The sequence below is a fragment of the Peromyscus leucopus genome, chromosome 20 (assembly GCF_004664715.2).
Source record: "Peromyscus leucopus breed LL Stock chromosome 20, UCI_PerLeu_2.1, whole genome shotgun sequence".
NCBI lineage: Eukaryota > Metazoa > Chordata > Mammalia > Rodentia > Cricetidae > Peromyscus > Peromyscus leucopus.
In genome coordinates, this window is record NC_051080.1 from 63,862,404 (window position 1) to 63,885,443 (window position 23,040).

Genomic DNA, 23,040 nt, shown 5'->3' on the forward strand with positions numbered 1-23,040 from the left:
ACCCTGTTCTGCCAGCTCCAGCTCTCCAGAGGAATTTTCAAAGCGCACAGGGTGTGTTTGGCAGGAATCTCTCAATACGCTCTGGGGGCTTTTGCTGTAAGGATGGCTATATCTTTTCTGCTTGAGGCCTGAACACTGAGCTTCCTCCCCCTTTGCTGGTACCACAAAGAGGCTCTGGACAGCCCGCTGCTGGTGACAGGCAAGGATGATTTGAGGAGACTCTAGGTGAGGCCAGCGAAGCCCAAACCCCCTTCCACACCCAAGCAATCTGCCTTTGGTTTCACCCTCCTAAAAATTCTTCTTTGCCACAGGCTGCTGACTCATCCAGGGTTGGGGTCTTTTTTTAACTCTTCTTTCTCTAGCTCAGAATTGCCACAAAGCCTAGAGATCGGGAAGTTGCTTTGATGAACACCTGGGTCCTTGTATGGGCTCATTTTTATCATCCCACCTCCATCCCAGTTTCCCTATGGCTCAGTCCTGCTTGGAGAGAGAGCTGGATACCCAGTTGCTGTGCCCTGGTTCTCACACCAAGTTTCTCTTCTTTGCAGGTCTCCACGCACCGGCTGCTCTGGGAATCCGGCTGCAAGATTCCCAGGATGTAAGCAACACGGAGCAGACACTGGTAAGTGATACTGTGTTTGGCCGTGGTCACACATGGCCCAGGTTGATGTCAGGAAAGGGTAGGAGCTGCATGGGAAAGGCGGCCCTGCAACTGTGTTTCCTTCCATGGGCACCTGGACACAGCACAGAGCCAAGCTTCCAGGTGCGAACCTCTCAAAAAATCTGCTGGCTTCCTGCCAGGGCTTCCCTAGACGCCATGAGCCTGCAGGTGGCTGGCTCTCCCCTCTCTGTACAGATGACAGAAACTCAGACTTCCAGGCCAGGGGCATATTTTTAGAGTTATGTTCAGAAGAAAAAAAAATAGTCTTAGAATGGAGTGCGTACTGCCTGGCTCAGCCAGTAGGCAAAGCCACCCTTGCACAGCAAAAGTATTAGCCCTGGTTGGAAGGAACAGATTGGCGGGGGGGATACTGTCAATGCCTTGACCTAAGCAAAACTCCCTGACAAAAGAGATATGCACAAATGCAATGAAAAACTCAGGTCAATAATGAGTCGCCCATCAGTGGCAGAGTTCAAGGAGAAGATGGACAAATGTCCACCAAAAAATATTGATTTGAAAGGTTTTGATAAAGCAGTGTTTTGCACTCTCTTCTGCGATGACCTAGAACCTTCAAGGGGCAGGATGTAGGAAGACGTTGAGGACTGAGGAGAAAACTGGAGGATAATGTCTCTGCTTCAGGCGGCCATTGCAAAGGCTGCTGAGTGAGATGACCTTGGGTCTCTCCTGTGCCCCAATGTGACTGCCTCATGTGGTACAGCCCTGATGCACACCTGTAATACTGAACGCCTGGTGAGCATGATGGGCAGAGAGTACACAAAGCATCATGGGAGGCTTTCTGGGGGATGTTTCAGCCATCCCTCCTCCCATAACGCTTCCAAAGAATTTCCTGCTAGTCAAAACCTTCAGAGGATTTGCTCCAAGACCCTGATTGCACAGAGTAGAAGAAAAGGCCAAGAGAAGATGCAAAAAGGACCACCCACCACCCAGTTTCCAAAACCCACAGGAGGCAGAGGTGGGATGGCCCAATGATGTAGATGCCAGAGATATGAAGATGGCTTTATTCAGAGGCTTGGGTCCTTCAGCAGGGGCAAGACTTTTCCCACAAAGTTAGGTGACCAAACCCCTACCTGCTGGACAACAGAAAAATGGAGCTCTAGACCCAAATGAGGATATTAGGCAGGAGTGAGATCCAAGATGCAGGGCAGAATATAAACGACCAGCTGCTGTGCCCTCAGGGTAGTGGCAGAAAGCATTCCCCAGGCCTAGAGCGGTGGTTCTCAGCCTTCCTAATGCTGTGCCCCTCTTATACAGTCCCTCATGTTGGGGTGACCTCCGACTATAAAAATTATTTTTGTTGCTACTTCATAACTGCCATTTTGCCACTGTTATTAACTGTAATGTAAGTATCTGATATTTCTGATGATCTCAGGCAACCCCTGTGGAAGGATCATTTGACACCCCCCCAAAGGGGGTCCAGACCCACAGGTTGAGAACCACTAGACCTGGAGGGCAAAGCACTGTGGGGGCCTGGGGATGGCGTTTTTCCTGTCTTGGAAATGACTGGCCTGGATGAAGAGCCAGTGTTTGATGGTGGTTGTATGCAGAGTATGTACTCAGTGGAGTCCTGGACACTATTTGAGGGCAGAAAGGGGAGCAGAAGGAAGGGGAAAGAGGAGGAAGGGGGCTGGACAGTGACTACGGGCCATGTCCCATGACATCCTTAAGAGTGTTCAAGCAGAAGCTGAGCTGTGAGGACAAATGTGTCCTTGCATGCACAGGCCCTGGCACATAGTAGGTGTTCAGGGAATGGCGGTCAACTAAAGTGATGTCGAGGGAATTTAAGGATGTGTTCTAAAGGGAAGGGACCCTAGCGTAGACTGCCAGGTTCAAGCCCTGGCTCTCCACTAGCTTCGTGGCCTTGGGTAAGTTGCTGGGCTCTCTATACTTCAGTCTCCCCATCTGCTAAATGGGGGCAGGGACAAACCTTACCCTGTGGTCATAAAGATCCAGTGAGTGGTATGAAGCTGCCTGTCCCTGTGCTGGGCAGGACACAGCAAGGATCTGGTCGCTATTATGCTCATTGAGGGTGTCATGTGGGCTAGAGGTGAAGCAGGAGCTGTAGTCAGAGGCTTGTTCTTATCATGTCACCTTACTTTCGCTACAACTAATAGAGGCCCTGAGAGGACTGCATTCATCTCTTCCAAGGGTGGCACTCCCTGTGACCTAATGACCTTCCATTGGGCCACGCCTCTTAAAAGCCCCACCCATCAGCACCCCAACCCTAGAGGCCAGCCTTCTAGCATATGAGCATTTGGTGGCTACCCTCACAAACCAGACGATGGTGTATGACCACCATCTGGCCCCTTCCAAGAAAGAGCCTGAGCAGTGATCAGGGCACACCGGGTTCTCTCAACTATGAATGCACCTTTGAAATCATCCTTCAGTGGTGACTTCGATGACCTTTGCCGCCAGAGCTGTGATGCCCATGGAAGCCACGAGCCAGCGGTGGTGGTAAAGTGGGTGGTTAGGATTGCAAGGACATTGTCTTGAATCTCTCACCCGTCCACGGACATAAAGCCAGCACAGCTGTGGTCCTCCAACGTGTGTGGGAGTACAGGTTTTGGGGAGCAGGCCACTCTTCACGGTACACAGAGCTGAGATTGACCCCAGCAACCTGGTTCTGATCTATTTTCCTTTGCCTCCCCACGATGGCCGCCATTAGCTCCCTGTGGGTAAAAGAAGTCCTGCCCCCGCCCCCTGATTTGCTTTCCTATCTCTTTTCCCGCCAACTTTCTGGCAAAACTCCTTTCCACTGTAAAAGGGCAAATGAAACACAGAAGATCTGTCAGAAACAGCTCTGACCTAAACAGCTAGAGTGTCGATTCCGCCGTCCATTCCTTTGTCCATCTGTCCATCCATCCATCCATCCACCCACCCACCCATCCAACAAGCACAGCTCAGCCCCAGGACCTCATGAGAGCCTGCATCTCTGGCACCGACAGCCGCACGCTCCAGGCTCCTGGATCCTCCAGAGCCATCGTCACCAGATAGCTCAAAGGGACGCTCACTGCACAGTGCAAAGCACTTGATGAATACGCTGCAATTTGGGCCGCGCTAGGCTGTTCCAGCACCCCCACCCAACTCTGTTACCATGACGACATTATTTTAACAAACAGCTCTTTAATATTTAATGAAAATTACACTCTGACAGGCGGGCAAGGACGATGGCACCACAGAGGGCTTAGAGGGGTCCATAAGGACATCTTTGCACAAAGCCATCAGTCCTGGGATCCCTGTACGCTGTGTGTCAACCAGAAAATGTGGGTGTTCTAGGGCCAGGAGCCACGGTGAGGCCAGACATGGGTTATGCATGGCAATTGAAGGTTGTCACTGTTTTTAAATGCAGGATATCACAACGGCTCCGTGAGGACAAGGGTAGCATGATAGCATTATTGAATCCCGCTTTCTACACCAAGCTGCTGACCCACCCCCTAGCTCATCTGAGGCTGCTGAGAGCCTTTCTGCTTCCCATGTCCCAAGTCAAAACTGAATTGTAAGACAGCGTGTGCAAAGACCAGAGTGTGCACGCCAGGCTGAGAATCAGCCTTGGCCTCCTCGTCAAAGCACCATCTGTCTGACCCAGTTGATTCAGTAGCAGCAGGTGCAGAGATTAGGCGATCCAGACCCCTGCCTCCAAGGGGTGTGTCAAGAGAGAAAAAACCAGGCTGTGGCCACCTCCACTACGTTAGTCTGTGTGCCAGGCACTGTACTAAGCTCCTATTCCAGTCTAGATTCACAATGAGAAAGACGGATGAATAACTAAAACGGAGAGAACAATGTAGTGGCTTCATTGCTGTATGTTCTTGGGTAAGTTCTCTAAATTCTCTGTGCCTCAGTTTTCTCATCCATGAAGAGGGAATGCAGCACTGTCTTCACTGAGAGTTGCCATGAGGCAATAAACACATGAGAAGACCTAGGGGGAAATAAAGTATTTGAAACAGTGGGAGATGCCAAGCAGAAAATTAATGCGAAATAGGACCTCCTTTTCCATGTTACCAAGAATACAATTATAGGATCTAACATGTACCAAATGCTTCCTCTGCTCCAACCCCAAGGCTGAGCTGGAGTCGTACGATAATCTCATTAAAATTTCACAGGCAAGTCTGTGAGACTATATCATCATCATTGCCCTCACTTTGCAAATGAGGAAAGTGGAGTGATATGGAGTCACAGGACCTCTAGATGAGGTCTTAAGAACTGCCTAGGTAAGTGGCCATAGGTACCATGGGAGCCATGCATGTCCACAGACAGGGTGGGACTCAAGCATGGAAGAGCAATATGAGGAGGAACCCGTGGCGGCAGATATGGGCTGCAGTTTAAAGAGGAAGCGTGGTCTGGCTCGACTGTTAAAGAGGCAGATTCTTGGCACCAGCAGGAAGCTTGTCTTAAACAAATACGACCTGTTTATTTGGAGTATTCATTGGATTTTTATTAAAATAAATGGGTTGGGAGAGGAAGAGGGAGGCAGAAGGGAGGGTATAAAACTTGTAGCTTTCTATTCTGTCCTCTTCAAGATTTCATTGAGTGGAACACCACAAGAATATCTGTATTGTGTGTGTGTGTGTGTGTGTGTGTGTGTGTGTGTGTGTGTGTGTGTGTGTAAAATAACAGCTCCTACCAGTTGCTTTCCAGAGCAAAGAGACAAGCAGAGAGAGCAAAGTTTAAATTGTGCAACAAATTTGAAGTCATAAAGTTATAGCACGCTCTAGTTTTTAAAATCCCTTCTCTGGCCATTTTGGTTATTTATTACCATGGTAGTGCTTTGTAACAAACAACCCCATGAGCCTCATGGGAGGACATGTTTCGTCAGCTCCCAAATCTGAAGTGTACAATCCACGCCCTCTCTGGGATGAGATGGCTTCCATAGTTGAGGTCAGTTTAGGGGACTGTGGTCTTGGCTACCCGTGTCATTGAACATTGACTGTGTGCTGCTTGACCTAGGGTGACCTCAACTGGGATGACAAAAGGCAAAGCTGTGTAAGTCGGTCACCCTGCACAGGTTTACCAGGGCGTGACCTATGACAGCAGAGTAAGGGTCGGAAGAGAAGGTGCCTCAGTTACCGTCACTAACCAACATCTACTCTCCCAGAGCCAATCACAAAACAGAGTCGCAGTGAAGGGGCTCCACTGGGTCGTGTCACAGAGCGTGGGTACAGGGAGGGGCAATGACTGAGCTATCGCCCAGCCTCAGTGTGGCCACTGTACTTTCAGAGGGAAGAGCCCAAGGCTCAGGGCAGTGTGTGGCTTCCAGAGGTCCCATTGTGGTAGGGCTGGGTTGTGGACACAAGCTGGCTGGCTGCTCCAAAGCTGGTATACTCTCCCACTTCTGCTCAGTAGGAAGAAGGCCAGAAAGGGGACTAAAATAGAGTTGCTGGTGTCGCTTTGAAACTAGAGATCCAGCTGCCCCTAAGAGAGACTGTGACTTGTAGAAGCCATGCCCTAGAAGTCATGCCACAGGCCTGGGATCATGCTAGCCCAATGCCATCTGTAGTCTGATCTTCAGACTGTGGGCATTCAAGCTGGTAAGTCCTGTGGGCCTCCAGGAAGCTACTGAGACAGGAGACACAACCTGAGTGACTCAGGGTGGTGGTTCCTCTTCAATGTCAGCTTATGAAATCACCTAGGAGACACAGTGCTGGGCATGTCTGTGAGGACACTCCTGGAGAGATTCAACTGTAAAGGGAAGATCCACCCCAAATGTGGGCAGCACCATCCTTCATGGGCTAAGGTCCTAGACTGAAGAAAACAGAGAATGTGGGCTGAGCACCAGCATGCATGCCTCTCTGCTTTCAGTTGGAGAGCAGACTCCTTGTGACCAGCGATGTCATATTCTCTATGCCTCCCCCACTATGATGGACATTGTCCCCTCAAACTCAGAGTAAAAATCAACCCTCCCTTCCTTAAATTGCTTATTGCCAAGTATTGGGTCACAGTGCCAAGTTAAGTCACTCATATACTCAGAGAGCTGTGGTGTCCTCCAAGTCCCAACACTTGATATTGACACCCGGTGGCCAACCTGACCGAGGTCCTTCTATGCAGGATTGATGTTGCCGACAGGTCATTTCTGCCATGTGAACCCGGGTTAAAGGACCAAAAAGGGCTAGACTGGAGTAATCAGCCTCCACCCCAGCACAGCTTGCCCGTCCATGAAGCCCTTTAAGTGCCTTGACGTTGCAGCCTCTCTCTCTTGAAGAGGAAGAGCATGGCAGAGAGGAGTTTCCAAATTGGACAGAGAGGGAAACTGAGGCCAGAGCAGTTAGGTTTTGGTAACCCACTCCCACCCCCCACCCCACCCCTCGAAGAGACAGACGTGAAGGTTGACACTAACTGATCAGAATCGGGTGTCCTTCTGTATCTCGCCAGTTACTGTCCGTGCGGCCTCAGCACTCCATCGCTTACTTCCTGTCCGTTTGCTCCTCTGTAGAGCAGCGTGACCATGCTTGCATCTGAGAGCTCTGTGAGAATTGAGTGAGTTAACCCACACCAAGGGCGCACAGCAGCACCTCGGCAGACCCGGGAAACAGCCCCCGCCTGGCACTGCTGTTGCGTGTTAAGGCCCAAAGAGAAGAGAAACAGTTTGACCAATGTCATCCGTGGCACGGGGTGGAACCACCCTAGGTGTGTCCTGTGACAAGAGGAAAAGTCCTTTGGGATGGATCGCCTGTCCAAGGTCACTCTGCTGGTGAGAGGAGGTATGGAGACTAGACACCCGCTGTCCCCACCCTGACTCTCCTGGGAAGGGGCTCTATCCCACCCTAAGTCACTCATCCGCCACTCCATGATTCTCCCTGTTTAAAAAGTCTTTGCACTCACAGGTCCAGTGGACACCCCCACCTCCTTACAACCTTAAGCTTGTAAATGTAATCATGCTCTGCACCCAGACCTACATTAGCCATGCAAGAGTGTGTATCCAAGAACAAACACTTCATTAAGCCCTAGATTTAATTAACTTAAATCAATCTCCTTCCCAGCTCCCATGTCCCACTTGAAATAGAGAGCTGTTTTAAGTAGAGTCCCTAACTCTTAACTGGAAGTTCTGATTTTAGTGGTTTTGAATCAGACACTCCATTAAGAGCTCAGTCTTTATCTGGCCCTGCGGTAGCCTCTTCCCCCTTGTGATTAATTTTGTTTTTCTCTGGCCCTGTTTCAGACGCAAACTTTGCACTGTGGTCTTGGTTCCCTTAAAGGAAACAACAGCCTTTCCCGGCATCATTCTACATGTGCGTGCCCACGTGCATGTGCATGCACAGAGCAAAAACTGTATACTTCTGCAAACACTGTGGCCTTTGTCCCAGTGACTTCCACGAATCTTCAATTCCTTTTGGAAGTCTTTTCTTTGTTTCTATAATGAGTAATGACCTGCTCAGAAATGGATGTTAAGTGTGTCCTTAGGTCCCTGGAATGTCTTGTCCCCCCCCAGGCTTAACAGTTACGTCATCATTTTGTAACCACTGCTTCTGTCCAAGGTACCTTCCATCTCCCATCTGGACATAAGGGATATATTAGTTACTTCTCTGGTGCTGTAGTTATACACCGTGACCGAGACAACGTATAAAAGAAAGAGTTCCGCCGGGCGTTGGTGGCGCACGCCTTTCTTTAATCCCAGCACTCGGGAGGCAGAGCCAGGCGGATCTCTGGTAGCCTGGGCTACCAAGTGAGCTCCAGGAAAGGCGCAAAGCTACACAGAGAAACCCTGTCTCGAAAAACCAAAAAAAAAAAAAAAAGAAAGAAAGAAAGAAAGAAAGAGTTCCTTGGGACTTCCAGAGGGTTAGAGTCTGTGATGGAAAGCATGGCAAGTTGCAGACATGGTGGGTGAGCACTCACACCCTAAAGTGCAAGCAGGAAGTAGAGAACATGAACTGGAGGTGGCATGGGAGCTTTGAATTCTCCGAGCCCCTCTCTAGTGGCCTACTTCCTTCAACAAAGCCAGAGCTTCTAAGCCTTCCTAAACAGCGCCACCCACTGGAGATCACGTGTTAAACATCTGAGCCTATGGGGGACATTCTCATTCAGAGCACTAGAAAGGGTCTCCCCATGCAAGGCCCAACCAAGCAGATAATTCTTAAAATACAAACCAAAGCCAGCTATGATGGATTGTACCTGCCGTCTCAGCATTCCAGAGAGTGAGGCAGGAGGACTGCCGTAAGTTTGAGGCCAGCCTGGGCAAGTTCCAGGCCAGCAGAACCACAAAGTAAAATGCTGTCTCTAACACCAATGAACAAATAACAAATAAAGTCAAAGCCCATTCTTCCCAGAATCTGTAACCGTCTATACTTGGCACTGCACAGGGATTGACTTCCAAACTTCTTCCCGAGCCTGGAAAGGTCTCACCCTCCCTTCCTCTCCAACCTCATTTCTAACCACAACCCTTCTCCCCTCCTAGACTTCAACCCCACGGCTTCTTCCTGGTCCTTGGCTGCACCAAGCCTGGGTTCTTGGCAGAATTATGTACGTACTGATTTCCCCATGTGGGTCCACTGTCCCAGTCTAGGTTCTCCCTAAAAAAAAAAAAAGAGGTCGAGACAAAGCTCATAACTTCGTACGATGGATAAGACGGAAATGGGAGGGAAAGCTGTCTAGACCCAGGCAAGAACAAGAGTAAGGGAAAGAGAAGTCAGAAAAAAGCAAATCCCATGAATGCAGTGTTCAGCCACCCCATCACCCCATGAGGAACTCCCCCAGTTACCGGGACTCATTTGGTCTTTGGAGTGGCCACATGGAGCAGAGTTGGCTGCACAATAATGCAGGGTACATGTCCCCCAAGGCACCGTGCCACAAAACTACATATGCAAAGTCACAGAGCTACGGGCAAGACGTGGCTAGGGACGTAGTGCTGTGAACAGAAAACCCAGGACAGTTCTACAGGTCACCTGTGGTTTAGAAACAGACAAATAGGGCAAGGAGCATGGCACCTTGCTTTGCAGAAAAGCCCACTTCCTTGAACCGGTGAAAGAAGTGGCACCTTATGAATGACTGTGAGGTGGCAGAAAGACAGTGACATGGGACCGGAGTTATAGTGCCAACTGTGGACTGTGTGACCATTAACCCATCGGGTAAACTGAGGAAGCTGGCATATTTCTGCGGTATGCATGCATTCTGTTACTACTGTAATGTGCCTCTGAGATAACCACCTTCCCCATGTGACCAGTCTCAGGAAGTAGTGGTGACATCATAGTATCCTGTGCACTTAAAAAAAAAAAAGGAAGACGACATTCTAAGGACTCGGGGTTAGCTTTCTCTGAATTCTCCTACTGTTTCTCACTGCTGAACCTGGCAGGAGCAAAGCTAAACTCACATAGTGCATAACTATCCTCTTATGCATCTCAAGTTGGAGCAATGTTTTGTGTTCAGGCATCATAGCAGAACTGACTGTGCTGTGTCTCAGAACTTGTCACCGGGAGTAGAGAGAATTAGGAATAGAAAGAAAGAGCTCTCCCCTCTCCGATCTTACATGGGTCATAGTCCCTCCTGCTAGCAACACCTCTCCTTTGCAATGGCAGTCCTAGAGAAGCCGGGACCCGAGGATCTGCTCAGTGGACCCAAACAAAGCTGAAGCAAATCCCATGTCACAGGAGTCGTGTTGGCCACGGTAGCCTGGTGCTCATGGGGGTAGAAGGGTTGCAGAAAACTAGTGACATGAAGACCAAAGAGTATAGGAGGGTCACATGGATCTAGGTGACATCTGCACTGGGTCCTGACCCACCTTTCCTGAGCTTTGCATGCCCAGCCTCTGGTTCTTTAGGTTGGCACTTATCGACACCCCTTCAGAAGGCAGAAGCAATGTCCCTAAACAAAGTGGAAGGGACATGCAAAATTCACCTGCATACAGCATACATGGGAAGCCACTGGCACCAAAGAGACATGATCTGTTATGTATTTTTATTTTATTTTTTGTTATTACACGTATGTTGCATTCATGTACACGTATGTGAGTGCAGGCACACCCATGCCATGGCCCACATGAGAAAGTCAGAGGGCAACCTTGGGTGTCAGTCTTTACTTTCCACGTCGTTCGAGACGGGGTCTCGGTTTTGTCGCTCACCACTGCACACATCAGGCTGGATGGTCCATGAGCTTCTGAGGATTCTTCTAGCTCGCCTCCCATCTCCGCACATAACGCTGAGGTTATGGATGCACGCTCCCTTGCCTGGCTTTATGTGCATTCTGGGAAAGCAAACTTAGGTTCCCATGATGGCACAGCAGATTCTTTACCCACTGACCTCTCATCCCAGTGCCTGCCTGGTTGTTTTGTTGTTTTTTTTTTAATATCACTCTGGAAAAACTAGACTGTTGGTAAGCTTGTGTCAAAGCAGGAGACGCAGAAAGAGGCAATGGTAACTGGGCCGGGGTCAGAAGAGTGGGGCTGGTCAATGCACTAGAGCAGGAGTCATTATGGAGGAAAAGGCACCAGGTGCTGCTGGTGGGTATATTAGGGAGAGGGGACAGGAGGCAAGCTAGAAGGGTAGCCTGTCATGATCCTGCTGCTGAGACCTTTCTAGCTCCAAGGAAAGTCCCTGGACTGTGGTCAGGGGATTGGCTTGACCCTATTTTCAGAATGATCTTGGACAAGCTACTGAAAACTTAAACTCCTCAACATGTCAAATCCATCATCTCTAAAAGAATCAGCCAGAGGCCTGACTGCACAGTGACAGCATTTGGTTGGAATCAAAGCAAACACACCCAGCAAGAGTGAAATGTAGGGATGTGGAGAACTGCCTGCCAGCCCCTCCTGACTACCCTACATAGACAGGAGGAGTAGGGTAGCGTTGAAAGTCTTCATGATGCCTACAATAATAAAACATTTGAAATGCTGATTCTTGGCAGCTAGAAGAGGAGGGAGCAGCCCCCTCCCCAGGGACCAGCTGTCAATGGCTGGAGACATTTTGGTGTGTCACAGGATGCTATTAGCAAGCTGTACCAAACCTATCCAGCATGCACAGCCCCATCAATGAAGAGTTTTCTAACCCCAGAAGGCAATTATGCTAAGGTAAAGAAATCCTGAATTAAATGACACAGACACAGGAGCACACACACACACACACACACACACACACACACACACACACACATGCAAAAGGTTTTTTAAAAGGTTCTAAGCATGATAAGCATACTGCATCACTTGGGGACCCCAGCACATATGATAGTGCCGCCCACATTCAGGATAGGTTCATCCCTCACAGGCACACAATAAGTGCAGCTTCCTAGTGACTACAAGCTCGGTCATCGGCAGTGAAGATTTATCATCACAACTCTCAAGGCATGTGACAACATGGAGTAGCCTTTGGTGTGAAGTGCTTGATGGAGGAGGAGCCAATCTTAAAGGGCTGCACAAGGGGGTAATGATGTAATTATATTATAATCTCCAAAAAAAAAAAGTAAGTCATTTAAACCACTTACTAAAATAACTAGAAAGTCTTCATACTGGATAATGCCTACTGCATAATGTTCTGGTCCACGCAAAACTATGGAGGTAGAAGAAGGTCAGAAACAGAGGGAAGAGATGGAAGGCAATGGTCAGGGCTTTGGGGTGGTGGAACTATTCTGTATGACGCTGTAATAGATACAGTGGCTGTGCGTTTGCCCAAACCCAAGAGAAGAATCAGCATAAGAGGAACTCTGGCATAAGCTACGGGTGTGAGTTAGCAGCAGGCTGTCACCGCTGGTTCCTGGGGGGTTGTAATTAAGGGGCTGCGCTGAGAGACGTGGAAGAGCTCCTTAGTTCCTTCTGTGCCTCTGTCTGTCTCCCCTGGAGACCCGAAACTGCTCTAAGCGTCAGTCTATTGAAACTGCTCAGGGCCTGGAGTGTTGGTACAACCTGAAGCCCCAGTGTGTGAGAGGTGGAGGCAGCATGATCATGGATACCCAAGGCCAGTCTCAGCCACATAGGGAGTTCTAGGCTAGCCAAGACTACCGGAGATCCTGCCTAAAAATAAATAAGTACAGGTTTAAGTGATATGATAAACAGAGTTGAGATCATTGTTAGGATCATCGTAAGATTGGAGGTCGTTGCATAATTCCACAGGAGGAAACACGTAATGCATTTTAGACTCTGTGCTTATTACTGGGCAGAATATACCAGAAGGAGGCGGGAACTGCCCCATCTAAATAGCATTTACTCAGGCCCAAGCAGACAAATTCCGGAACCTATTGCAGGTAGTCTTGACTGCTGCTCTAGGGGAGAGCCTCCATTATAAGACCAGGAAATGGAGATTCAGTGCGGTGAAGTCACATGACCAGAGTCAGAAAGCATCGGGCTGGCATGTGTGTATGTGAGAGAGAGAGAGACAGAGACACAAAGAGACACACACAGAGAGACTATGAAGTAAGTCAGTGTGTGAATGAGTGATTGTATGACAGAGAGAGAAATGGAGTAGTGATTGCTGGGTGTGAGTGAACAGAAGGAAAAATGAAGTAAAGTTGAAAAGCATATGCAAGTGAGCTGTATACTTATACAGTGTGTGTGTGTGTGTGTGTGTGTGTGTGTGTGTATGTGTGTGTGTGTTGTCAGAATGAATGAAAGAGACAGAGAAAAGGAAGATTCTAGAAGGTAACAAGCAGGAGACAGGCACCACTGAGCTGTCTTGAGCCACTAGATCGGGCCTTAGGCTGAGGGACACGTCCCAGCTGGCCCGCCGCCGCCCTGCTGTGTCTGAGTCACTTCCTGGGACTGTTGCCATCTTGCCTTGCATGCCTGTCAGGGCAGTATTCACGGAGGCCTGAGGTGACCAGTGTTCCCCTCTGGCCCTGCTTTGCATCTGAAGCATCCTGGCCCCTTAAGTGGTCCTGCATATCTTGCCTCCTTGAGGTTGTTCAAGGATTCCAACCCCAAAAGGGGAGCCGCCCTCCCGAGTATCTTTCATTCTGATGACCAGGCAGGGCCATCCATCCTTACGTGGGGAGCGAAGGGCAGCCTCTGGTTTTGCGTTCGCATGAAACCAATTGCATGTTCGGTTCAGAACGGCCCTTTGTACCTTAGAAGATGCTAAGATGCACTGCCCTGAACCGGTATTTCCTAGGGGCCTCTGATCAGACTGCTGTGGACCACTTCCAACTCTAACACTCACCTCCCACCTGTTTCACCTACCTTTCCTACTGTCCATAAAGCGATGGATAGCCTGCAGAGGGGAGGCAGCCATCCCCCCACCCTACTCCCACCCCACCTCCATCTTTAGGGACTTTCCCAATCCCGCCTTACCTTTCTACCCATCAGAGTATCTTGTCTCCACCCTCTACCTACTCACAGAGATGCCCCGGGGCCAGGACATGGCTCTTGCCACAGTAGCATCTGTTCCCTTGTGTCTGGTACAATGCCTGACACAGGACAAGTCCTCAGGAGAGTTTGGCCCGCACTGCATAGAATCAGGAACAGCCTTGACCTGGGGGCAGGAAATGGATGCTGACATTTTTTTTTTCCTTGTCCATTCCAGAATTTTTAGCTACAGCCCCCTTTTAATTCTCATATTGTTTTTCAATCACCACGATTGATTCCCCTCACCCTGTCCCCCAGGGTCCTCTCCAGTGAACTGTATTAAATCGCAATTACGGTTGATGCGGATTTTCCCTCTAGCTCTCCCTCTCTTTGAAGGGGGCACACAGGTGACAGCTGACTGAAGGGCCTAATCCTATCGCGGGGGAGGTGTGTGCTCATCAAGGGCATTTGCAATTAAATTAGGTGACACTTTCACTGGCGGGCGAAAGGCTCTCTGAGGAAGGGACCCCAGCAGGGTGATGCCTACTTGCAGGGAGCTGGCTTCTGTCCAGAAAGGCTGCGGGAGCTGGGACTCCATAGCCCAGGAAGAGGGTTGACCGCTGGGATCGGTTCCAATATAATTGGCTCCGTATAGCTGGAGTTTAAGCGATCGATTTCTATAAGCTCTTTGACAGTTGGAATTCATAAACAAATCTGTGCGCTGTCGCTCTTCAGCATCCTGTTCTCTTTCTGCCCCCCTTGTTCTTTTCACTAATGCCTAGGCTCCTTGTCACATGTACAGACCTGACAGCTCACCCTGGCCGTGGATGCCGCCTTAGACACAGCAGCAAAGAGACCAAGGAACTGCTGGCCCTGCCCTCCAGGTCCTCCCAATGGAGGAACCCAGCAGTTCCGATACTGTGTGATTATGCCCTGGCTGGGATAAGAATAGAATAAAAGGGATGTTCTGCAATTTGACTGTCAGAACCATCTTTTAAAAAAAAAAAAATCTCCGTTTGGATTCTGATATCCACAGCCAAGCCAGACCCTTCCCTGAGAATGAGCTTTATTAAGACTTTCAATCAACTTACTCAGAATTATTTTTCTCCCCTGCAATCAGTGATTCATCAGCCTGCAATTTATTAGGATTAATGTTATTGTTGGTGATAGCACAGCTGAGCACGCTGTCTACAGGAGACCCTCTCCACTGACAGGAGAGACCATGGCAGGGTGAGAGGTGGGGAGTATACCTGGCTGGAGCTGGGAGGCCCCTCAAAGATGGGAGATTCAGAAAGGAAGGCAAGACTACCTGACAGGCTAGACCCAATGTCCTAAGTCCCACAGGCCCCTCTAGAAACTTGCCATGGCTCCTTGCTATGGTTTTTTTTAAGATTTATTTATTTATTATTCATTAGAGAGCAGGTATGGTTTTTTTTTTCTGCCTTCACATTTTAACAGAATATTTTTATTAATTCTCTGAGGATTTCATACAATGCATTTTGATCATATCTACCCCCGCACACACCCCTCCCAGATCCATCCCCGACCTCCCTGTCAGCCCCTAACTTCATCCACTCTCCTTTTTTATAGATGTAGTCCACAGATTCCAGTTTGCACTGCCAAGATACTCAAGGTCCCTCATACTGTGGACCCATCCAATGGAACTTGTTAGACCTCCCAGGGGGCCACACCCTTAAAGAAAACTGGCTCTAACTCCTCCAGAAGCCACCAGCTGTCAATAGCTCTCCACTTTGGAGTGGGGGCTCATGAGTGTCGTCGTCGTCCCCCCCCCCCCCACCCCGCTCCATACTAGAATGTTGACTGGCTTAATCTCATGCAGATTTTGTGCAAGCCACCATAGCTGCTGTGAGTTCATGAGTGCAGCCATGACCAGAAGACCCTGTTTTGATCCGGTCCACCACGATCTCTGGCTCTTACAGTCTTTCTACATCCCCTCTTCAGTGATGGTCCCTGAGTCTTGCAGGGCTTGGAGAAGTAACATAGATGTCTTTTTTTGTGGCTGAGCACTTCACTGACACTTAGCCTCCGCACCTTCATCGGTTGTGAGTTTCCACACTAACAACCATCCACTGCCCAAAGGAACTTCTCTGAGAAGGGCTGCACTAGTCTATCGGCATAGAGATACAAATCTAGAAGGCAGTTAGATATCTCCATTTAGCAAAATAATAGTAGTCAGTTCACCCCTGGGGCCTGTGAGCTCCAGATTTGTTGTACCAAATATGTGTTCCCTCTTGTGGAATGGATTTTAAATTCAACCAGAAAGCTTTTGGTTACCCCAAGACAATCTGTGCCACGATTGCACCAGTAGACTTGTGCTGTAGTCAGAAAGTTCACAGATGGGTAAGACCATTTATGGCCTCTTTCCCCCAGCAGCCTCCACAGCACTGTCCAGTACTATCAAAGCAAAGATTCTTGGTCATTACCCACTTGATTTCTCCATGTCCTATGACCAAAGTGTGTGGTGACTTTAGCAATAAGGCCTTGCCATCAAGTTTAAGTGGGTAGCCAAGAGCAGTGACAATAGCCTGTTTTATTTTGGGTCCTCTACAAGAGCAGTGTGTAGTCTTAACTGCTGAGCCATCTCCCAAGCCTCCTGAGCTCTTTTTTTTTTTTTTTAAGGCTTTGATTCATTAAAAGGTATATACTCTCCTCAATTATTAGATTCATTTTTGTTTCCTCTTGCAGAAAATAGGTATTATGAGATCTGTCTCATAAGATTCTTGGAAAGGTGCAACTGAATAATGCATGTAAAGGTCTATGGCACAATAATGAGGGTCTAGTTGTCTCAGAATCTGTAGGGGATTGATTCCAAGGGTCCAGCAGGTAACCCTGGATGCTGACACTTTTTTATGTAAATAACATAACATTTGCTTATTATCTATGCACATCCCCCGTTTTCAATCATCTTCACAGTACTCGGAGTATTTAGTGCAATATAAATACTAAGTAAAAAGTTGTAGCATGTTGGTTCGAGAAAAATGATAGGGAAAATCCTGTGCCTACTCAGGACAGGTGCAGTATGTCTTCTTTGTATGTGTATATATACAGTTACACATGTATATATGGGCACACGTGTGTTTGCAAGTGAGTGTGCATGTGTATAAACATGCATGAAGAGGCAGAAGACAACCTCAGGTGTCGTTCCTCAGGCATAGAGTACCTTGTTTTTTTAAATCAGGGTCTCTCACTGACATGAAGCTCACCAAGTAGGCAAGGTTGGCGGCCAGTGAGCAACAAAGACTGCCCAGCTCCCTTTCTCCGTGTTTGGATGACAAAGGTTGCCACCACACCACATTTTAACACAAGTTCTGGGGATTGAATTCAGGCCCCTGTGTTTCCACGGTAAGCATTTAATTGACTGAGCCCTCTCCTTAACCCCCAAGGACAATATTTCTTTGAAGATTTTTGGTCCGTAAATCGTTGGTTCTGTGGGTGTAGAATCTACAGATATTGAGGGCCATCTATAATTGGCATTTGGGGCATGAGTCTACACTATGCATTGTGCATGCACTAGCTTATTTAATCACTACAGAAGCACAGTGAGGTGATTATTTTCCCGCTGTTGTTCATCTATTTGTCTATAGAGTACTGACTGGGCCAGTGAGATGGCTCAGTGGGTAAAAACTCTTTTCCTGCAAGCCTGACAACCTGAGTTCAACCCCTGGAACCCACATGGTAGAAGGAAAGAAACCATTCCTAAAAGTGGTCCTCTGACTTTCACATACCATGGCACACAGGTATCCATACTCATACACGTGCATTATTTATATGGACACAAGAATAATAAATAGATAAATAAGAAAAGCAAGAACACTTATTGAGCATCTACTACATACCAAATAGCGTGCAATATGTTGAGACTCCAGCCATGGACAAACCAGATGAACTTCCTGCCGACATAGAACTTGTGTGCTAGTTGCTGTTGTTACACCACTTTACAATCCAGGACACCAGGATTCAGAGATGGTACATGACTGGGTCAAGGCTCACATGGTCACCCTTTTGGCTCTGAAGCCAGTCTCTGCTCAGCTGCCCCCACTGATTCTTTTTGGTACTTAACACCAAAGACGTATGCCGAGAGTTTTGTTAAAGTCTAGAACTTACACGACTCCATCTTGGTAGTGCTTGGACATGGTTATGTGTTCTCCAAATGACACAGTGTCCAAGAACGGGGCAACATTGGATACAGACTCTATTTGTATGGTTCGTTAGTTGTGTGTGACCTGAGAGGAGATTTCACCCCTCTGAGTCTTCATTTCCATAATTGTGAAATGGAGTATGAATACAACAGTCAAGGTTATGATCTATTTCCAGATGACCAAAGGGAATGTACTTGAGAATATAGGTCAGTGGTGATGACTGCTGGGATGTCACAGGAACTTGTCTGAAGAGCATCCTGAACTATTCCCAGTACCGGGCACTGGAATACCTTTATCCTAGTTTTCTTTAACTGTCAACTTGATGTAGCCTAGAGTCACCTGAGAAAGAGGTCTCAACTGAGGGACTGCCCAGATCAGATTGGCCTGTGGGCATGTCTGGGGGAGTTGTCTTAATTGTTCATTGACATAAGAGGACTAAGCCCACTGTGAGTGGCACCATTCCCTGGGCAGATGGTGCTGGGTTATGTAAGAAAGCTAGGTAAGCATGGGCCAGCGAGCAAACCAGGAGCAAGCAGAATTCCTCCGTGGTTGCCAATTCAAGTTCCTGATTGAGTTTCTGCCTTGACTTCCCTTCATGATGAACTGTAAGCTGAAATAAATTTCTTCTCCTAAATTCCTTTTGATCATTGTGTTATGACAGCAGCAGAGATGAAACCAGATCTTTAGAAACAGAAGAGATGGTAGTTAAGAAACACGGAGTTCTGGCTCCCCTCTTACCAGGAATGTTACCAACCTTGCTGTGTCTCAGTTTGTTACCCATTAAGTAGAAAGAATAATCATCCCACCTCTCTCATGCAGCCCAGAGATCTAAGCTATCTTTTTAGGTGACAGTAACCACCATGTGTCCATGCTTCAAGCACTGTAGCTTTGTTCTCTTCTGAAGAGCTTAGCGGCACATCTCTGAGACATCTGTGATGATAGCATTTCTTGTTCTGAAAACTCAAGTTTCATTGTTTCTGGAAAACATCATAATCCACTCTTTGGTTTTTGGATTTATCCCTTTCAGCCTGAGAAGTTTTTGTTTTGACTGTCTCTTTTGTTTTGCAAATGTGGCATTTGGAAATTTAATGCAGCAATTGAATTTCCATTTGCTGAAGTACATTGTCAAAGGACAAGGGACAGGCAAGACAAAGTTGGGATCCCAGGATGTTGCCCCACATCTGATGTGATTTTTGTTTCCCACACAAAGAACAGAGAGTTTGTTTTTCCTTAAGATGGTCTGTGGCGAAGTCCCTTGTCTCATACCAGGTCAACTCAGTGTAACCAAATGGCTAGCCGTGGGCCAAGAAGATGACCCTTCTAGACACAGGGACAGAGTGCCGCTCCGTGTCCAGACAGCTTTATTCTTGCTAGATGTGGTAACCCACAACACTGGAAGGCCTCACTTTGTCTTCAGCCTTTTGAACAGTGTCACTCAACCTGAAAATTCAAATTTGTAGAAGAGAGCGTGGTGGACATTCTTTAAATGATGGAGCATTGCCTGGGGAGTCCATTGTGGACCAGCCACCACTCATTGAGATCTCTGTTCATGAGGCACACTTCCCTGAATGTTCCCTTCATGTTGTGACCAGAAATTTATCTTTGAGATGAGGAAACCTAGTCTTGTAGAAGTGACGTGACTTGCCCACAGTCACGCAGCTGCGATGTAGGACATGATTGAAGAAGTCCTCTTTGTGCCAAAGCCCTTGTCATTGTGGTAAACTATGAGGAGAAAAATAATGATGATTTAATAAATACCTTGGGGAAAGCCAGGGTGGTAGTAGAGTATGGAGGTAGAGCGGGTGGTACCCATCAGTGGGATTCTACTGCTCATCCTGAGAGTGGTGTTGCTACTAGCCGCCCAGACCCGGAAGACCTCCAGCAACCCTCTCACAGATGCATTTACCACTCTGCTTTAAAACGTGGAAGAAAAGGATGAACCTTACAGACATGAATTCCCAGCACTGGGGCTAGAACGAAGCTCAGTCCACCTGCTCCTGCTGTTTGTCCGTGCCCATCCTCATCCAGCACGTTCTCCATATTGTAGAACTATTATGTGGTTTTAGGTCAAAACAAGAGCAAGTGATACAGTCCCAGTGTGTCCCACTCACAGAGAGGTAACAGCAGCCAACACACATGGAGCACCCCTGTGCCTGGCAGTGTTCTAAGCGTCTGCCTGTATTCGCTCCTTAATGCCTTGCAGTGGTCTTGTGACATAGAGATCGTTATCATCCATTTTACAGGAAAAGAAACTGAGCCCTATTGAAGCCAAATCACTCGGCTAGGGGGTGATCACACTGGGGTGCATGCCCAGACAGAGGAGCCATGAATCTGATCCTCGCTCTTCCAGTCAGTCACAGCTGTCATTTTACATGGACTTGTCCACTACTTATCCACTTCAGACTTTTACAAGGTCACCAGAATTCTGGATGGAACCCAGGGTTGCTAAGTCCTTCCTGGATCTGGGTCCTCATTTGCATATTCATAGAATTCCAAGTTTCCCTGCCCTTCGGTGCTCCTTTCTTTAAAGACTGAATTTGCTGGTTTAAATCCCCTTCCCCAGAGCTACAGCCCCCTGTAAGTTCTGCCTAGATCCTACCACCCTCCTGAGCTCGTTTACTTCTTCTTTACTTGTACCTGGAGCATTTTCTCCGCAGGCATACATTTAACTCTCTGTCTTGGTTAAGGTGTATATGGTTGTAATGGAACACCGTGACCAAAATCCAGTCAGGAGGAAAGGGTTACTTCATCAGCTTTCAGTCCATCATCCAAGAACGGAGCAGGAACTCAAGGCAGGACCTGAAGGCAAGAAGCAATACCAAGGCCTTAAGGAGTGCTGTTTACTGGTTTGCTTCTCGTGGCTTGCTCAGCCTGCTTTATTATAGCACCCAGGACCACCGGCCAAGGGTGTGGTACCACCCCTTTGTGAGATGGGCCCTTCTATATCAATCATTAGTCAAGAAAATGGAGGCATTTTCTCCATTAAGATTCCTTCTTACCAGATGACCCCAACTTGTATCAAGCTGACAAAACCTAGCCCGCACAGAGCCTTTCTCTCCATCCCGGCTAATTGGCACTCAGTACTTTGACCCCAACACACAGACCTGTTTGTCCTCTATGTGCTCAGCACATGCATACTTAGTTAACATGCACATTCCATTTTGTCTTTTCAATTCCAGCCAAATAGGGGTGGTTAATCATTGCACACAGAGAAACTTCAGAAAGAGCAAGCCCCTTGAGACTGTGGTAAAGGTGTGTCCATTTACACCCTCCCCTCAAAACATTTGTCCCCCTTAAGTCCCAAATCTGCCCCAAAGAGAAATGCTGTCACAGGGTTTGGGGGTTGAGGGGTGTTGTTTTGTTTTGTCTTTCTGCATTTGCCCTATCTGGCCTGAGAACATTACCTTACTCACACCTCCCACCCCACCTACCAGTCTCCTGACTCGCGTGGCAAATCGGTGAATGTCAGAGAGAGTCCACGGATACAGAGAGGCTCCGCCTGAGGTGGGAAGTAATGCAGGCGGCAGAGGCAGAGAGAAAAGATGAAGAGAGAGTGGTGGTGGTGTGCAGGCCCCAGAGCTCTGGGTTTGTAGCAGGGTGGACGCAGTGGAACAGATAGCATGTCAGGGTTAGCATTAATGGGAAAGGATGTTAATAATAAACACACTACACATGTTGACTGTGGCTTTCAGCAGAAGCAGCAGGCTTGTTGTAGACGTCACTGTACACGGCTTCTTCTCTGTCACCCACCTTGCCATTACCTAAAAGGGATTCCAAGAGTAGGGAGAAGAGAAGGGAATTAGTGTCCAGGTAGAGTCCCTTCTACTCCTCAAACTTGACTTCTGAATTCAGATGTTGGATTCTTGAATTCTGAATTCAAAATGCACTGGTCCTTAATTTTATCCTGGTCACAGCAATCCTCCTGCCTCAACCTCCCAAGTGCTAGGAGGACAGGAGTGGGCCACTAGATCCAGCTCGTTCCAAGTTTCGGGGATTCTTTTCAAAGGCTGGGAGCTGGAAGCTGACACGAAGATGCTGAGGCTAGCCATGCCATGTTGTCTTTTGGGGGGTATTTCCTATAGTCCTTCTAATAGATATCAGTCCCCAGATGGAAAAGACCCAATTCTAATCACTTCTGACTCTTCACCACCTTCTTCAGTGCCTGATTAGACAAGTTTCCCTGAAGGGCGACACCCTAGCCACCCAACCTTTCCCAGCTACATTCTGACGCCACAGAAATCTTGCATTTGCATCTCAAGATTGTATAACGTGAGGACATGACTGCTCCAAGGTATATCTGAGGGGAAGGTTTTCATTGAAGATAATAGGGAGAGTACAGCCAGAGGCATCTGGAAGAGTCTAGAACAGAGAAAGAAAGCAGTAGATTGTCCATTGCCAGCAGATTGGACTTGGCTGTGGGGTGGGGAGTGGGGGGTGTGAACAAGAGAGGGAAACAAAGAGAGTGCCCATAAAGGAGACCAGGAGAGAGGGGACCAAGGGAGTTCATGGCCAAAATGCCAGGGCTATATGGGAATGGAAAACTGGGGAGAGGAAGCCCATGAGCTAGAGACATGTGGGGTAGGGGGTGGTTCAGGAGAGCCACAGGTACTGAGAGAGCCTGGAGGACAGCATGCACTTTGGTACGCTAATAAGTACCACCTATAGACATCTGACCCTTCGGCAGTGATGGAGAGTGGCTCCTTTGGTGGAGGGGACAGGCCCCAGAATTTGGGAGAGTGGCATTTCCTTTTTACCTGTCAAGGACCTGTGAGTTTGTTGGTTCTTCTTCCTCTTCCAGGAAACAGGGGTTCACCATCCACCCCCCGATGGTGGCTATGAGGTTCCAAAGCACGAGCCAAGCCTGACTGGCTGTTTGGTACCTTGTGCAATTATTGTTTCCAGCATTCCCTGACAGACCGTCATTGTTTTTACCATAATACGCCACTTCCCGTGTGAGCTGCGTGTTGATGTTAAGGCATGGCACATCCTGTTTATTTTCATAGCTGTGT

The 23,040-nt window shown here is 48.2% G+C and overlaps 1 protein-coding gene across 1 annotated transcript in view; it reads left to right on the forward strand.

Moving 5' to 3' along the window:
* The window catches only part of Zhx2 (zinc fingers and homeoboxes 2), a 159,098-nt gene that overhangs the window by 75,440 nt on the left and 60,618 nt on the right, over nucleotides 1-23,040 (forward strand). The window contains exon 2 of the mRNA XM_028871898.2: nucleotides 549-622. The gene's annotated coding sequence lies outside the window, so the exon portion shown is untranslated. The remainder of the gene's footprint in view (nucleotides 1-548; nucleotides 623-23,040) is intronic.